This window comes from Globicephala melas, chromosome 6 (genome assembly GCF_963455315.2).
Source record: "Globicephala melas chromosome 6, mGloMel1.2, whole genome shotgun sequence".
Classification (NCBI taxonomy): domain Eukaryota; kingdom Metazoa; phylum Chordata; class Mammalia; order Artiodactyla; family Delphinidae; genus Globicephala; species Globicephala melas.
This window is the reverse complement of record NC_083319.1, coordinates 93087812-93107287: the sequence shown is the minus strand read 5'-3', so window position 1 is coordinate 93107287 and position 19476 is coordinate 93087812. Positions and strand designations below refer to the sequence as shown.

The 19476-nt window shown below is 42.6% G+C and overlaps 1 protein-coding gene and 1 pseudogene across 5 annotated transcripts in view; both read left to right on the top strand.

The window, feature by feature from the left end:
* Positions 1-19476, top strand: part of SHC3 (SHC adaptor protein 3) — a 150356-nt gene that overhangs the window by 3643 nt on the left and 127237 nt on the right. The gene's annotated exons all lie outside the window — the stretch shown is intronic.
* Positions 2043-18847, top strand: LOC132597459 (keratin, type I cytoskeletal 25-like; annotated as a pseudogene).

The window sequence follows — 19476 nt, the reverse complement described above, 5'->3', positions numbered from 1 at the left end:
GGTTGAGTTTATTATAAAAGAATATTCTTCTTGTATTTCTTCTTTAAATTATATAACCAGGAGCCAAAAACAAAAAGAAAAAAAGAAAAAACAAAACCAAACAAAAATCCCTGACAACTCTGAGGTGAAGAGGTGATGCCAGAGTATATTACGTGGCATATTAGTATAATTGCTATCTAAAGAAAAAAACAGCCTACGTTTGAAATAGATGGATGTTGGCAAAGCTTTTTATACCTGTCATGTTGCACATAGAGGGTAGTTTCCAAATGGAGGGAGAATTTTCAAACTTATGCCTTTAAAGTGTTCCTTAAAAAAAAGAAATCATTCACTTTGCTTAGGGCTTTACTCTTGCTTTTTGAAGGATGAAGGCAGACATCCAGTTCTAAATGTCAGTTGTGGCTGAAGAAGGATGAGCAACTAAAACTAGTCTGCTCTGCTGGGCCATTAGGTTGTGACACACCCCGCAGAAGTAGCAGCAACACTCAAATAGGCAGAAGGCTGGGTCTGCCCAGAGCCTTCTGGATTTCAGGTCACATTGTTGTGCCATGAGACTGTAGTGACCTGGGGGCATATAGCACGGCCAGGTCAGTGCCCCTTGCTGTGGTCTGGCCCATCTTCAGTGGTGAATGGCGGCAACATAGGACGCTCAGGCTTCCCTGGAGAAGTTTGAAATCACACAGCAAAGGAGACCAGACACTAAAGGACAATTTCTTCTGTGCACATTTGATTCACAATATCACGTGGCCCTCTGTTGGTACACATTTCTGAATTGCCCATGTTGAATTTAGAACCATGAACTTATTCTCTTGAAAAATCACAAAACTGAAAGAAACTTAATTTGGTATTATTTGCTGACTTGTAAATAGTTTTATTGGTATCCTTACTTTAAAAGATCTCTGGTAGATAGAAAGGGGCAATCTTTATAACATGCCTGTAACTCAGCTGCAAAATCTAAAGGCTTAGGGTTTGGGAAAGAACTTCTTATTCTCTTTGATTTAAATGTATTTCTAAATTAAGGAAAACCCCCAAATGTTTTCCAGTTTCCTGGAAGATTCATCTGCTGTATAATTATAGATTTCCTGCCTCATAGAAATACCTACCTACAGACAATATTAAGATATTGCACACAGATTTATTCTTCAAAAATATTTTAACGTAATCTACTTACATGAAAGTGGAAATTGTAAAATCCCGAAGTCTGGCTGGTTTTGATCAATTAGGAAACATCGAACTATTTGAACAGCAGGTTGTAATATTAATTAATGAAGGATTTAAAATTTAAAAATAGAAGTACCTGAGCAGCAGTAGAATTCCAAGCTCAGAGCATGTTTAATTTGTCCTTCGTGCCATCACTTGAGTCTGCTTTTAATAGCAGCATGAGGGTATGCAGATAAGGAAGAGTCCAGGCAGCCTCCAGGTTTGTATTTATTTACATCAGGAGACCCCACTGGCAGCACCTTTGTACCTGCCTAAGTATGCCTGACACTGGGTTTTTTCTTTTGGTGACACAAAAGGGAAAGAACAAGAAAATATGCCCTTTATAGACAGAAAAGGAACATCGTAACAGCTAAGAGCAATGAATATTTTCATTACAACCCTATTTTAAAACTATTTTAAATTTGAACTTGAAAGGCCTAGAGAAATACAGACAAGTGTTGATACAGACAAGTGTTGATTACGCTGCTACCCACTTTCAAATTCTATTGCCTAAAAGTCCAAGCTGGCAAGGAGCCTGAGTGCCCATGGGGGCTGATAAGCGTCTTTAGCAGGTCCCAAAGGCGCTATTTGGGTGTGACACCTGCAGATCCACAGAGAGAACAGTTTAGGAAGGGAAGATAGACATGAACAGTTGGGAGTCAGTTCTTAAAAATAGGCACTGGCTGAGGTGGAGTAGCCATTTGAAGACAAGCGTGGTCTTGAGGTTCAGCCTTGACACCTCCCGCCCCCCAGCAGCGGAAGGCAATACTGTGTGGGAGGTACCTGGGCTAGCTGTCAGCCCTGGGGGGGGTTCCCCAAAAGAAGGGCTCTCTTTACAGCACATCATGCCACAGACTCAAAACAGGATAAAAGTTACCACATTTAGGACTGACCTGAGTGCCCATGGCAAGAATCAAGAGGCCCAAGTGTTCGCTGATCACCAGCAACACAGTGAGAAAGTAGGTTATGTGTCCATAAATCCCGTGATGCCTCCCTCAGACAGCTGAGGTTTTGGTCTGCAAAGAGTGTTATATCTTTACTGATAATAGCTCTATGATACGAGCTGTTTACAGGAGATTTTAACAGAGAACTACTGAATTATTTCCTGGTATGCTGGATTGTTTTTCTTTTGGAATGAATCCTTGTTTTTACAAGAGCTCTTTAAAAAATATTTTGTTTCCCCCATTTGCAAATCTGATGATATTTAGGGTGGTATAAATTATTCATTTTATTTATAAATGTTCTATTGCTTTTTATAGATGGTCTTTATTATTTATTTATTTATTTATTTTTTGCGGTACGCGGGCCTCTCACCGTTGTGGCCTCTCCCGTTGCGGAGCACAGGCTCCGGACGCACAGGCTCAGAGGCCATGGCTCACAGGCCCAGCTGCTCCGCGGCATGTGGGATCCTTCTGGACCAGGGCACGAACCCGTGTCCCCTGCATCGGCAGGCGGACTCTCAACCACTGTGCCACCAGGGAAGCCCTAGATGGTCTTTATTAACTGTACTCTAAAATTTATTCTCAGTTGGTAGTTTTTTCACTGTCTTTAAAAATATTTTAAATCTTTTTCTTAGCAAAAATATCTAAACTTTTTTTTCTTAACGTTGTGTTCTTTTGATAACTGTGAGCTAAGGTCATATTAAACTGTCATCAACAAAGCTATTTCAAGTATAGCCATGATATATCATTATGGTGAGACTGATTGAATTTTGCTTTAATTTTAGATTAAAAAATTGTTCCTTGATGTAGAAGACAACTTTAAAAGTTGATTTTTTTCTTAAAATTGTTGAAAAATCTCATAAATGGGTGGCTTACATGTAAATTGTCTAAATCGTTTGAAAAACAGTTTAAGAAACTCTTTTGAGATTAATAGACAAAATTACTAATTTGATCTGGACATCTCTTTTTTTATGTGACACAAGTATAACAGATGCATTAAATGTGTGTGTGCACATATACACTACATCACACACACACCACACATACACACATACATAGCCCACCTCCCCACATATACCACACACACACACACACACACACACACACACACATACACGTACATAACCTATCCCCCCACATATACACACACACACATCACACATATACATACACACACACACACATATACCCTGTCCCACCCACATATACACACACACACACCACATCACACATACACCACACACACACACACACACAACATGTAATGACTTTGGACAGGGTCATTAGAAAATAGTAAATGTTTTATTTCCAGAAATACCTGATTATTTCATTCATTGCTTTTATATTCATGTTTAAGAGAAAATAATTCCAAAAGATAAGCTTTTGATGAAACTTTAATCTCACAAAGAGTAGACTTCTTGCTCTTCTACGCTACCACTCTGTTCTGTCTTTGAATATATGTCAGCTTTTGGGGAATACATGATAAATATCATTGAAGCAAAGTAGTGGTAATGGGACACTTGGGCAGCAAACATGTAAAACATGTAAGAGGCTGTCTTTCCAGCCAACAGGCTCATCCTGAAGGGTTTGTGAAGCCTGCAGCCCCTTGCTTGGTTGTCGTGTCTCCCAGCAGGGACGTGGCCTGGACGTGGAGGGTCTGGGGGGCGCCTGGACACTGGGACCCCAGATCCACTTGGCCACCTCAGAGTGTGGAGCTCAAGAGGTCAGCCCGCCTCTCTGGACCTTTACATGGGGCCGCAGGAAGTAGAGGGTGGGCTGAGCACAAGCTCAGCCAGGCTCCTGTGACATGGGGGAGGAGGCGGTGTCATGGCTGGGGCAGTTCCTTGCTCCTGCACCTCATGCATCTGGAAGAACGGGGCTTCTGGGCTGCACCGCTGTATCAGGGTGTGCTTCTCCGGGCCAGGGTCAGACCCCATGGTGCTGCTGCCCAGAAAGTTTTGTGGGGTTCAGAGAGAAGCACAATGAGGATTCAGCATTTTAAATGAAAATACCCAAGGACAAATTAAGTTAAATGGAATTACTGAATTTAGAAATAAGATGGTTTCACGAAATTGAGTTATTTGTAGTGAGGTGGATGGACCTAGAGTCTGTCATACAGAGTGAAGTAAGTCAGAAAGAGAAAAACAAATACCATATGCTAACACACATATATGGAATCTAAAGAAAAAAATGGTTCTGAAGAACCTAGGGGCAGGACAGGGGTAAAGACATATGTAGAGAATGGACTTGAGGACACATGAAGCAGGTAGGGTAAGCTGGGGCGAAGTGAGAGAGTGGCATGGACATATATACACTACCAAATGTAAAATAGGTAGCTAGTGGGAAGCAGCTGCATAGCACAGGGAGATCAGCTCGGTGCTTCGTGTCTACCTAGAGGGGTGGGATAGGGAGGGAGATGCAAGAGGGAGGGGATATGGGGATTACATGTATACGTAGAGCTGATTCACTTTGTTATACAGCAGAAACTAACACACCATTGTAAAGCAATTATACTCCAATAAAGATGTTATTAAAAAAAAAGAAATAAGATAGTTTCATATGAAATGGAAAGAAATGATCAGTTGTGCATATTTCCTGGGTAAAGGACAAGAAAAAAATTAGAATTTTAGCAGAAGAAATCTACAATATGCAGTGGATAAAGAATGTCTTTATGGTGGGAGGCATTAAGTGTAAGAATGGCCTACTGAGTAGGTAGATGTTAACTCTGTGTGTGTGTGTGTGTGTAAGTGCACAACAGGATGGATGCTGACTGTGGGGGGTGTGTGTGTGTGTGTGTGTGCAATCATACAATAATCTTACAAGTTGCTTTTGGTCCTGCAAATTCATAAGTATTGATTTTCAGTTGAGGTAAATAAACAACAAATCATTCTGTCCCCATGTGGTTTTGCCTCTTCCCTCCCCTCCACCAGGGTGGCATGCTGCTGTGTGTCAGTCTGTGCCTCCCAGCACTAGGATTGGCGAGGTTTCCCTAAAACAAACAGAACGGCACTAGTTAAACTTGGAGGGTGGGGGGGCCAGGAATCTCCATGAGAACCACTGGATTCCAGCAAGATGCCAGGCCAAAGACGGAGTTTCCATGGTTCAGGCAATGCTGTGCTCTTCACCTTGGTGGGCAGAAGGTGCCATGTGCACCCCTGATATGCCTGGGAGGAGAGGACCAGTTGCTGCTCTTCTTGGGGAGCTGGCATCCCCTTGCATCCTCTTGACTCTGTGCGGTGCCTCAGGTTCAGATCAGCCTCTGCTCTTGCTTGGCAGATGATGGCAGCTCAGGGCACCCATGGTCTTTGGCCCTCAGATTCTGGGCTCAGACTTGCCTTGCCTCTCGACAAGAGAGGTCTGGCAAGTTCTACCACCTTCCTGCAGAGATCTGGGTTTCTAGCCATGATCTCATCTCCTGCAGAAGCTGTAGAGAAACCTAGATGCTGGAAGAGAAGCTGCAGAGAAGGGAGAGCTGAGGGACTGGAGCCTCACCTTATCACTGGTGTTCCTGATGCCCAGTGGCATCAGAATATCTGAACCCCCTCAAAGCCAAGGCTTTCTGAGAAAGAATGTCCAAAGAGCTTGTTGTTACGACGCTGCTTACTTTATTTATTATTATTTTTATTTATTTATTTATTTATATTTATTTATTGGCCACAGCATGTGGGATCTTACTTCCCCCACCAGGGATTGAACCAGTGCCCCCTGCAGTGGAAACGTGGAGTTTTAACCACTGGACGGCCAGAGAATTCCCAACGCTGGCTGCTTACTTTAGACTTGAAGCCATCCTAGTGTGTCATTTGAAATGTGTAGTTTTTCTAAAGTGAAGGCCCCTCAGAAGAGCATTTCCTCACTTCTGTCTATTGAATGGGCAGAAAAAGCAGCAAAGATTTCTTTCTAAATTTTAAGAATTTAAACTTGTATCAAACCTGCAAACTCAGTGGAACTTGACTTTCACCCAACTTCCCACCAGTAGTGCTCTCTGCTGGGATCCTTCTGACAATTAAATATAATTGTTTGGCATTCTAGAGGGACCGACAGATAAGGTTCAATCCTATTGCTTTTTGCTTTGCAAATATTCAGCATTTCTAATACTATTTGCCCATATAGAAACCTTCTGTTTAAAAACATCTTGAAAAACCACAACACAGTTCTAGCTCTCTTGATGGAAAACTAGCCCTAGCCTGGTTTTCAGCAGAAACACTATAAAATCAGGGTCCCTTATGCTTTCCCCCAAAGAGGGAGTAACAATGCTTTTACCTCTTGGGAGAAAACAATGAAAACATAACTGTTTTGAGTGTTCTTTGTGTGGAAGAGCCAGCCCCTTTCACGACACATCAGTCCTCCTGGAGGTGGATGCAGTGTATGCACGCAACTCGGTCCTGCTGGGACCACTGGGCTGCACCATGTTGGATCCTGAAGAGCCCTTTACCTCCTAGGATTTGGCACATCCATCTCACTTCCTTTCCCTCCGGACCTCAGTTTGGATCCTCTGATCTTCCTGAGCAGAGGCCTGTTCAAGCAGAAGTCCCCACAGCCTGCTTCTGCCGACACTGAATTATTTCTAAAAGACAGGAATGATGAGAGGGACAGGCAGAGAAAGGCAGCCTCCAGAGGCTGGGACTTGTCTTCAGATGGGCCCCAGGGCCCCCAGAGAAACACGGTCATGGACTCGAAAGACAGAGACTGAACAGCCATCTTCTCTTGCTGGCAGCAGAGATGTCACTCTTGTGATGTCACTCACCTGGTTCTTTTGTAAACCTTTCTTTATAAAATGTAGACGTTTGCTGTGGAAATTTTCACACATACATACAACATACAAAATATATCAACATTAAAAAAAAGAGAAATGATCTAAAAGGTGCCCGGTAGCCAGCTTCTACAGGTGTCAGCTCACAGCCATCGACACCCCTCCCCCGCTTCCTGAATCCTGCGGAGCTGGGGGGGCTCCCACATCAGCACTGACAGAACTCAAGGTTCTGATGAGTAAGTTGCAGGATTAGGCTTAATAGCGGTTCCAAGTCTGGCAGAGTGCGGTCAGGGTCACAGGCCCTGGAACATCCCTGCATTCGACTCTGTGGTCCCCGAGGCAGAGGAGGTGGGCCAGCCTCTGTGATTTCTCCTTCAGAGGTGATGACATTGGGATTCAGGAGATGCCTCTGATGGACACCCCCAGGGGATGGGGTGGGAGCTGTACCTCCACACCCACCCTGCTCAGGATCCCCTGGACCACCCTACCTCCTGGCCCTGGTGGGTTCTCCTCTAGCAACCAGATGATCCTTTTAGGAACAGGTTTTCTCCCAAACTGTTTTTATAGTAGTGGATTAGTCCAGGGTCTCCAGAGAAAGAGGACAAATAGGATGTGCATATATATAGAAGGAGATTTGTGATGAGGCATTGGTGCATGTGATTATGGAGGCTGAGAAGTCTGCAGGGTGAGTCAGCAGGCTTGAGACCCAGGAAGAGCCAGTGTTTCAGTTTGAGTCCAAAGGCAGGAAAAAGCCATTATCCCAGCTTGAAGGCCATCAGGTAGGAGGAATTCCCTCTTTTCCCAGGAGGGTCAGTTTTTTGTTCTCTTCAGGCCTTCAGTTGATTCGATGAGGCCCACCCACATTAGGGAGGGCAGTCTGCTTTACTCAGTCTGTCTATCCATTTGAATACTAAAGTCATCCAAAATCACCCTCACGGAAACACCCAGAATCATCTTTTTTTTTTTTTTAATTGCAGGTCTTGGTGACTTGTTCTTATTAATTAATTAATTTATTTTTGCTGTGTTGGGTCTTTGTTTCTGTGCGAGAGCTTTCTCTAGTTGTGGCAAGCGGGGGCCACTCTTCATCATGGTGTGCGGGCCTCTCACTATCGCGGCCTCTCTTGTTGCAGAGGACAGGCTCCAGACGTGCAGGCTCAGTAGTTGTGGCTCATGGGCCCAGTTGCTCCGCGGCATGTGGGATCTTCCCAGACCAGGGCTCGAACCCGTGTCCCCTGCATTAGCAGGCAGATTCTCAACCACTGCACCACCAGGGAAGCCCCCAGAATCATGTTTGATCACGTATCTGGGCACCCAGTGGCCCAGCCAAGTTAACACGTGAAATTTACCATCACAGGCTGTACACAAACTTTTGGAGTCTCATCTAGAGTGGCCACTAGCTGACTCAAACACTTAAGGAGATTCATATTCTCTGGAAGAATGGAGATGAGAGTAAGAAATGACAAAATAACCCACCTGGAAGAGTCTCAGGTTTCTTTACCATTTCTGTGGGCACCAAATGGAGACACCTTTAAAAATTCCTCAAGCCTAACCCTCAAACTAAGGTCCTGGGATACGAGACAGATGAACTATGACCCCCTACTCACCAGAAGAGCTGTGAAATAGGTCTTTATAGGACCAGTGGTAATAGTGTGTGTCTGTGGTTTGTATACTTGTCCAGAATGGAGGCTGGAACGGCCTCCTGCACCTGATGAATGATGGTGTCACACCTAACGTCATCACCGGAGGTCGTAACAAGTTCACTGGTCCCACTGGTCTCACTCCTTCAGGACTGCCCCCTCCAGGCTCTCCTCCTGGTCCCTGAGCTGGAGACACTGCTATTTTATGGATGGTTATTTGTGAGGCGGTTGTGGCTGCACGATCTAAAGGACTGAGCTGTGATTTTTTTGCTGGAAGTAGCAACTCCTGTAATAGATAATAACCTTGTTTGCAGAGAGACTTATTTACTCACGTGGGAGAAGAAAATAAAAGTCATCAAATGATGGCCAGGAGGGGGTTCTGATGTTCCAGTGTGGCCCACAAACTCCTGTCCTTTTATTGCAAATACCCTCCCGCCTCCCCCGCCCCAACCCTCATTCCTGTGCTATCTGTTGGTTAAGGCTCCCAGGGAAGGGCTATGCGGGGAAACGTTAACACCTGGCTTTGTGGACTAAAACGTCATGATTTATAGGGTTTGCCAGTTCCTGTAGTATAAATAGTTATACCCTGCTTCCACTGGGAGGTGGGAAAGGATGTGCAGTAACACAGCTTTGCAGAGTCTCAACTTCAAGGGTGTAGACGATAGTAACATGTCACACAATGATTAGCAAGTGATGAGTTTTGAGTATTACCTTTAAAAAAATATAACTTATTTTTGTGGACCTCATCCTTAGGCTTCTTGTACCTAAAACAGCTTGCCCTCCAAGCATCCCTTCTTCCCTCTCCCACCCCCTCCTTCCTCATTTCACTTTCTCTCACCTTATTTACACCAACGTGAGACAATCGGCTGCTCCCGATCCGCAGACAGTGTCTGGAAAAGGTTCCTTGGTGACCCCCTAATTATAAAATCAAAAACTCCTTTTCACCTGGTGCTGTCACCTCACAACCTTTCTCCCAGACTCCCAGCATCTGCTGTGCAGGTTCCTCTTTATTTTTTCTTATTTCTGATTATTTGTGAACAGACTTACCCTCTACTTATTAATTTATTCCTCCATCAATATACTAATCAATTATTTCATTCACCTAGTGTTTATTGAATTGCCATTCTGGGGTAGCCCTGTCCTAAGAGTTGGGGATAAAGAGGTGATTAAATAAGCATGCTTCCTGCTCTTTCAGTGTCAGTAGTAGAGACAGATGAGAGAAAATACCAGGAGATCACATTGGTAGTGAGGTTACAGAAATCAAGATTGGCTTCTCTGAGGAGGTGATACGGAAGTGGAGCCCTAGATACCCAGGAAAATGGATGGGATTGGTGTGCAGGTGTTTTTGTGCATGAGTGTGTGTGTGCGTGCATGTGTACTGCATTCTAGGAGGAGGAGATAGAAACTGACTGTATCCAATGTAATTAGTGTATTGAGTCAGGGGGAGGGTACCTAGGAGGTGTCCCAGCACCAGGCAAGTGCAGTGGGAAACCACTGGAGATTTTCTGAAAGATTATTCTATCTTCTGTGGGGAGAACAGATTGGAAAGGCAGAAATGAAAGTAGAGGCAGTTCGGAGACAATTAGGAGCGGTGAAGGTGGCTTGGACCAGTGTCATGTGTCAAAGGGCAGTGGCATACATTGGGCTCAGGTCTGTATTGCTTACTGACCATCCAACATGCCCATCCACTGTTTCATGGCCTCTTAAATGAAATAGGTCTCAAACTGAATTCATGACCTTTCCCACCTACATTCTGTTCCTCAGTTAATGGTGTCACGGCTCACCTGCTTCCCAAACTCGAGACCTCATCGCCATCCTTGAATACCTCCTTTTCCTAAACTTATTACATCTTTTCAGTCACTAAACTATCATTTCTGCTCAACAGGGTTTCAGATCTTCTTTTCCCTTCCTTTTGTCCTGATTCATGCCTTCACCATTTCTTTCTGTGATTATTACAATAAACTAACTGGTCTTCAGATGATTCCTTTGGGAAAGACTCTTCTTTTTAAATTGGCTAAAAAATATAGTCTTACTTAGATGTTTCAAAGTTTCCCTTCAGCTGCTTTCCCTTCTAATTTTCTTCCTCTCAGAGGTAATCACCATCACCTGTTTGTTATTTATATTTCCAGACACACACATACACACTTATTTTTCTTCCTTTCTTTTATCTTTTCTTTTTCCTTTCTGTTTCACAAAGCAAAGTATTCTACATACATAGTTCTGTGACTTGCTCTTTTCATTTAATATGCTTTGGAAATCTTTCAATATTAGTACCTATAATTCTGCTTCATTCTTTTTGGCATTTGCTTAATATTCATATACAAGGAGGTGCTAATACTTATTCAGTCAGTTCCCTATTGTTAGACATGTAGATAGTTTCCAGTTTATCACAGATTGTAAAATAATGAACATTCTTCTACATGAATCTTTCCATTTGGGCAAATATTTTTGCCTGTGTGTACAATAAGTTTTAGCTAATATTAACCTTTTCTTTTCTTATTACATTCATGGGACCTAGAGTACAGTAATCAATTCTATTGGTGAAGGTGACTTTTTTATTTTTAATTTTTTTTAAAACATCTTTATTGGAGTATAATTGTTTTACAATGGTGTGTTAGTTTCTGCTTTATAAAAAAATGAATCAGCTATACATATACATATATCCCCATATCTCCTCCCTCTTGCATCTCCCTCCTACCTTCCCTATCCCACCCCTCTAGGTGGACAAAAAGCACCGAGCTGATCTCCCTGTGCTATGTGGCTGCTTCCCACTAGCTATCTATTTTACATTTGGTAGTGTATATATGTCCATGCCACTCTCTCACTTTGTCCCAGCTTGCCCTTCCCCCTCCCTGTGTGCTTAAGTCTGTTCTCTATGTCTGTGTCCTTAAGTACGTTCTCTACGTCTGTGTCTTTATTCCTTTCCTGCCCCTAGGTTCTTCAGAACCATTTTTTTTTTTTTTAGACTCCATATATATGTGTTAGCATACAGAATTCGTTTTTCTCTTTCTGACTTACTTCACTCTCTGTATGACAGACTCTAGGTCCATCCACCTCACTACAAATAACTCAATTTCATTTCTTTTTATGGCTGAGTAATGTTCCATTGTATATATGTGCCACATCTTCTTTATCCATTTATTGAAGGTGACTTTTTCACTTCTGGCTACAAAGTCAGTCTTCTGTACTTATTATAAAGGAGGACATTTACTATTATATACACTTTTACAAGTTAATAAACATTTCCTATAACCCTAGTTTTCCAAATGAACTTCCAAATTAGTTTTCAGCATTTGAGATAAATATATATTTTTCACCCTTTTTCTATTAATGTGGTGAATCATTTACCTTTGTAAAATAAATATCTCTCATCTTTCTAATGAAAAGCTCTCTGTTGCTTGCCTTTGCTTGTAGAAGTCAATCCAAATGCCTTATTATGACACACAAACTTTCATGGTTTGGCTTCAGTTTAGCTCTTGAGCTTCATCTTTTGCCCCTCAACCACCAATATTTCAGCCACATGAAACAGCTTGTTTTCCCCAAACCAGTTGCAACTCTGGCCTTAGCTCAAATTCTCCCGCTCTGGGCCCTTTCTGTCCACTCTATCTTGGTCTGAAATAACTGTTAGTTTTCAAGACTCAGCAGCAGAGTGTATGAGGCAGAGTTAATGATCATGTCTTAGGATCTCCGTAGCCCTGTGGGTTTGTCTTTGTGTTCATTGATTCAATCCATGCTAAGTGGGAACCTACTGGATGCCTATTGCTGGGGCTCCTGAGAATCCAAGATGAATTAAATGGTCCCTGCTTTCAAGGAAATCATTCTCCAGAGGGGGCTTTACAGATGTGTGATAGAAGGCCATGAATTGTGGAAAAGGAGGTCAGCTGGCTCTTCCCAAAACTTCCCTGGGGAAAGAGCCAGTGATAAACACTTAACACGTGAAGAAGGAGGAATCAAGGTGACTGTAGGACACTGGGGAATGTGACAGAACAAAAGAGACTGGTGAGGAGGGTGACCTGTGGGCCTATTTATATATGGTTGGTGATTAAGAATGTAACTTCAGAGAGGCACATTTTGAACTCCATTCTGTTTAAAAATCCCTTGATGATTGTTCTTTCCATGAACTGGCATGTATGACACAGCCCACCCAAAGTCTTTACAGGCTGTTCCATAGATGAGAAGCCTTATTAGCAGACCCATGAATTTTGTTTTTATTGCTCTTTTTCTTTAAAGCTAATTACAGAAGGGTTTCAGTAAGATAATCAACTTTAATGATAGCCATGAATAAGCATTATTAAGGTAAAATATTGTATAGCCAAATGTCACCAGGACATTTCCAAACAGAAAGCTAAACTCCTGCACACTTCCACGTGCCCCCACCTTTAATTAAAGCACATGGATTTATGAAAAAGAATGAGGGAAAATGAGTGTATCAACAAGTACTTTTTGAGGGCTCAGTCACTTGCCTTGTCCTGTGGAAGGTATTGTAGATTGTGAAAGAGGTACAGGGTGATTTTCCGAAAGGGACTTATGATCCAGTTGAGGAGGAAAAGCTGCTCCATTTTAAAAAGACAGAAAAAAATATCATGTTTAATAAGGTGCTAATGGCATGGTGAGAGATTGGTGGTGGCTGGAGTTATCAAGAAAGGCTTCTCAGAGGGTGTGGGATTTTTTTCTGGGTCCTGAAAGATCGTCCAGATCTGGGTAGGTGGAGGGATGGAGGATGTTCAAGCAGGAGAACCAGAGTGAGAGACACTTTGTAGGCGGGAGTGGGCATGGCATTTGACGGGGCGGTTGCGGGGGGGGGGGGCGCGGGGGGGCCGGCGGGAAGACATTCCACTGCAGACTGGCCACAGTCAAAGGGACGCTGAGATGTTGGCTGCCATTTGTCGGTAACAGGGGCTGTAGCCCCTTGGAGTCAGGATGCTGCCTGTTCAATGGGGGAACCAGTCCATTGCTGGTCCTTTTTGGATTACACTAGGCAACCTCCCTCCATGATGCTGGGAGCTGGAGGTATATTTCCCTCACTTTCTCCTCTCCAAGCTAAACATTTCTCACTCAGTCAACAGTCCTGATCTCACGATATCCTGGATTCTCTTATCTGTTTATGTCTTAGTTTGTAAATTACATTTAAGAGATTTTGCTCATGTAAAGAATTTGGTGGAATTGCTTGGGTTGGTGTATATTCTGTTTGTAGAGTTTTGTTGTGTCCTGAGAATAATTTGGACCTTATTTCATATGCCTACACGACAGAGATAAATTCATCTTTGTCTAAGATACAGCTGCTCCTTTTTCCAAGAAAGGATGATAGGGTTTTCTTTATGGCTTATTTGTTATAATCTACAAGCAGATGATTTTCAGAGTCACACTTCCTTTTATCTAAAGGCTCAGTGTAAACTCACCTCTGCCCTCCCACCCTCCTACTATAGGCCACTCAACAATTGAGAACTTCCAACCATCAGCCTTTGTCATCAAAACTCAGAATTGCAATTAAGAAGGCCAGTGGAATCATCAGTGGGAATAATGCCACCCACAGAACAAAGTGAATGTCCCACAATAGAGTGGTGCTATAAGTTCTGATGCATTCAAAACCATGCAGTAACATATAGACATTTAAAACAGTGAATTAGAATTTTATTATGGTTTATTGGAAAAGAGGCATCTCTGGCTGAGAAGAGCATGGTGCAACAACATGTGTGTAATATGAACTAATTCTTATAGTAGAAATGAGTACAGAAATGCTTGTATATATTCATAATTATAGATGGAGATTTCCACAGCCCACTTTGAGCAATTGATAGGTTACTGTGCTTAAAATCATCAAGGATATCCAAAGCTGAACATCATAATCAACCACAGAATCAAGTAGACATCCATAGAGTCCTCCATGAAACCACAGCAGAATAAACATTCTTATCAAGTACCCATGGAACATCTACCAAGACAGATCATTCCTCAAGCCATAAAATAAGCAAATCTAACCAAGTTTAAAATAATTGGAATCATACAGATTATGTTCTCTGACCACAATGGATTCAAGTTAGAAAGCAATAAGGAAGGACAGCAGGAAAATATCCAAACACTTGGAAATTAAGCCACATGCCTATAAATAATCCATGGGACAAAGGACAAATTTCAAAGGAAATTTTAAAATACATAGAATTGAATGAAAATGAAACTACATCATATCAAAATATGTGGGATGCAGCTAGAATAGTGCCAAGAGGGAAATATATAGCCACAAATGCTTACATTGGAAAAAAGTTCTCCAACCAATAATCCAAGTATCTAGCTCGACACTAAAAAAGAACAAAATAAAGCCAAAGCAAGCAGCCATAAGAAAATAACAAAGATAAAAGCAAAATCAATGTAATGAAAAACAAAATCAATAGAAAAAAGTCAATAAAACAAAAATCTGTTTCTTTGAAAAAAATCAATAAAATGAATAAACCCAGCAAGACTGACAAAGATCAAAAGAGAGAAGATACAAGTCACCAATCCTAGGAATGTAGAAGGGGTTATTTCAACAGATCCTGTAGCCCTGACAAGGCTTCCGAGACAGCTTGGCCTTGTTCTCAGTTGTTAGAGTCCAGACCCTGGGCTGGTGGCAGCTCCCTAAGAGCCAGGACAGTGAGGTAGGCTCCGGGCAAAGGGAGTGTGGCAAGGAGTGGAATGCAAAGCCAGGAATCCAGATATAGTCTGGTGCAATTAAACGGAGGCCCAGTACTGAGACTGGGGCTCAAGGCCCTGTGAGTGGGCCCACAGAAGAAGGTGGCTGTTGGCACTAGGCCTACAAGGGGTTCAGCTACACAGAGAGAAGCTAAGCAGACCTCAGGGGCCATCTTGTCCAATGATCTTTTTATTTATTTTTTCAGATGGTGGGAGGTGAAGAAAACGAAAGCTCAAGGTGAGAGAATGTATCTTCTGAGACGAAGCAGCTAGTTCAGTGTCAGAGTGAGGATGAGAGTGGTGAATGGAGACACACTCCATAGGATAAAGAGGGCTGGTCAGCTTTGCCTCCTTTACACATGAACTAGAACAGGACTTTAGCTATAATACCAATATGTATTTTGGGAATATTTCTTCCATCTTTTCCTTTGACTTTGAATAGCAGATGTGGCCTATTGCATTGCTGTGATTTTCAGATGAAATGAAGCACAGTGATTTACTTTTAACCAAACCCCAGTCATACTTCCTCTCTCTGACTCAGCTTCCTCATCGTAAATGAGATGGATGACACACGCCACCAGCTAACATTTACAATGACATCCTGGCTCTTTTGATGAAAGCCTATATGGCATTTGTATTAATAATTTTCCCTGTGAGATGAAAGATTAAAAGAGAATTGTCGCACTAGCTAAGGAAACGTTAAGACATAGGGTTCCTATGGAACCAAATGGCTAATTTCTTCCCTGTAAGGGAGCTGAAAAGAATCTGATAAAGGAAATAGGGAAACTGAAAGTGGGCTGTTACCTCTCTCAACATCCAACCCATTTATTCCCACAAGACTGTCCTGCGGCATCTACCTCTTCACGTCATGTGACCTTTGTGCCACTGCACCGGAGACACATTTCTCGCTTTACTCTTAACAGCAGGTACTCCGGGTTCTCTGGACATGTGACAACTCTACTTAACTCTTAATCTTCCCTTCCACAGGGTGATGCCTATCAGGAAGAGGTACATCTGAGACTCGAGTCCCTTATCTGAAATGGGGGTGACTACAGCATCGTCTTATAGAGTAGTCAGGAGGAGTGCAGTGAATGAACATTAGTAGGGCAACTGGCACAGTGCCTGGCAGGTGACAGAAGCTTCCTGAAAATTTGCTATTTGAGCCATCTGTGTCCCTATTATTGAATCTGGAGCTCACCTCTCCAAAGTTCCATGAGTCAGGGATGACCTCTGTCTTCAGTCAAAGAGATTGATTATTCATTTACTTTAGTCAAGAAAGAGTACTGTCATATCAGAAGATTATAACTCCAACTCTGTGTCAGCTCAACTTCCTAATGTGTGAATCCATTCCAGGAGATGGATGTGATGGTGCAGCACTGCTCTCGATGCCACTGAGGTGGACGTGAGGCTGAGACTCGATGGAATGAAAGCTGGAAGTGATTGCTTGGTCTTCCTGGTGCCTATTTTGGGTTCTCGGCTTCACAGCTTCTGCAAATTTTCTTTGGGGCTGCAGTATGAACAGCATGGGTTTTGTCATGGAGGGTGAATAACAAGGTAATTGCCAGTAACTGGTTTTGAAAACCAGCCAACTGGTTTTTGCTGCTGGGAAGAAGCAGCATGGATGCTGGAAACAGGTTGCATTGTGGGTGTGTGGTGTCTATGCGGCCATAGCTTCTAGTGTCAGTGTTGAAGTTGATAGGTTCTGATAAAGAGCTTGACAGCTGCCCTATAAGCCAGGGAACAGAAACTGAGCTGTTACAGGGCTTCAAACAACATTTATTATAAAGCCAAGTTATTCTGGTGGGTTGATTAGAAATGATTTTCATCTTTTGATGCTTGTTTGTGTTTTCCAAATTTTTGTACAATGAACATACATCATTCCTAAAAAAAAGTTGACTATTAAAAATAAAATGACTTTGAGGGCTTTCTTTTTTTTTAAAGTTTTTAAAAAAATTAATTAATTTAGGGGCTTCCCTGGTGGCGCAGTGGTTGAGAATCTGCCTGCCAATGCAGGGGACACAGGTTCAAGCCCTGGTCTGGGAAGATCCCACATGCCGCGGAGCAACTGGGCCCATGAGCCACAACTACTGAGCCTGCACGTCTGGAGCCTGTCCTCCGCAACAAGAGAGGCCGTGACAGTGAGAGGCCCGCGCACCGCGACGAAGAGTGGCTCCCGCTCACCGCAACTAGAGAAAGTCCTCACACAGAAATGAAGACCCAATGCAGCCAAAAATAAATAAATAAATTTAATTTTTTTAAAAAATTAATTTATTTTTGGCTGCGTTGGGTCTTCGTTGCTGTGTGCGGGCTTTCTCTAGTTGTGGTGAGTGGGGGCTACTCTTTGTTGTGGTGTGCGGGCTTCTTATTGCGGTGGCTTCTCTTTGTTGCAGAGCATGGGCTCTAGGCACACGGGCTTCAGTAGTTGTGGCCTGTGGGCTCAGCAGTTGTGGCCTGAGGGCTCTAGAGCACAGACTCAGTAGTTGTGGCACACGGGCTTAGTTGCTCCATGGCATGTGGGATCTTTCCAGACCAGGGCTCGAACCCGTGTCCCCTGCATTGACAGGAGGATTCTTAACCACTGCGCCACCAGGGAAGCCCGAGGGTTTTCTTAAAATAATGATCTTTTATTCTTTTTGTTGACTACATAGTAGACCATGCAACCTTGAATGTTCAGCTCAAAGAGCACCATATATATACAAATACATCACACCCACACAAGTACCTGACAAAGACCAAAAGCATATTCCCAGGTCCTCCCAGGCTTCCTCATGCCCCAGCCAGTCAGGACCCATCCAAGAGTACCCACTATTCTGACTTCTGCCACCATTGATTAGTTTATGTCCATGAACTTTTAAATGAAAAAGAATCTATGATATTGGCAAAATTAGTGCTGTTAAGTATGGCCCATTCTTCTTGTGTGGACAGTAACATTTCAATAAACTCCAGGCTATTTTTAGAGGAAATCTTATAAATATATAACTTTAAGGATACAAAATCCCATATAAAGTAGATTAGGCAAGTTAATTGATGAAATCTAGAGTTCTCCTTTTCTCAAATATGTACAGCCCGGTGTGGACCTCACGGTTCTGCTGAACAACATGCAGGCTGAGTAGGAAGCCCTGGCCAAGCAGAACCGCAGGGATGCCGAGGCCTGGTTCAATGAAAACAGCGCTTCACTGCAATAGCAGATGTATGAGGATATGGGAGCCACCACCTCAGTCCAAACACTGGAAACTGAACTTCAGTCTCTCCTAGCCACGAAACACTCCCTGGAGTGTTCCTTGACAGAGACCAAGGGCAACTACTGTGTGCAGCTGGCCCAGATCCAGGCTCAGATTGGGGCCCTTGGAGGAACAGCTGCACCAGGTCAGGATGGAGACCGAGGGCCAGAAACTGGAGTGCGAGTAGCTCCTGGACATCAAAGTCCACCTGGAAAAAGAAATCGAGACCTACTGTTTCCTCATCGGTGGAGATGATGGGGCTTGTGAGTCCAAAGGTTACAAGTCTAAAGATTATGTATCTGGAAATGTGGGAAACCAAATCAAAATCTGGCCAAACCCATAGTGATTAAGAAAGTCCTTGAGGAGGTAGACCAAAGCAGCAAAATACTTATCACCAGGCTCCACTCCCTGGAGGAGAAATCTCAAAGCAATTAATTTGATACACAAGAGAGAGCATATGCCAAATACTCTCTGAGAAGAGAAGGTGTTTTGTATCTGTCTGGAAAAATGAGCAAGCCTAAGAAAAAGGTCTGTCCTCTTGCCTTTCTGTTACTGAAATATAACCTTTCTCTGGGCAATCAATAGCATTATCAATAACATCTTCGCATTCATTTGGAAGAACGTCATGTACAAATGTGATGACTCATTTGATTACCTTACAGAAAATGCTGTCAATTCTTTGTAGTCAGTAAACCTTCTTCCTTTAAAAAAATGTATATATATATTTATATATATATAAATAACAAATAATCTTAACTTTAAATAATCTTAACTCATAACAAATAATCTTAACTTTAGCATCACTAAATCAAATCATTTTGGAACCTGAAATTATTTCATAGCAATACCAGACAGAATTACATGCCATGTTATGTAAGTGGGAGAGTGGGCATGGTTGACTTGAAAATTGTGAGAAGGTGCTCTTTTTTAAAAAATTGAAACATAGCTGATTTAAATGTTAGTTTCTGGTGTACAGCAAAGTGATATATATATATATGAACATATACATATATATATATATGTATGAACATATGCATATATATATCATATATTATTTTCCAGTA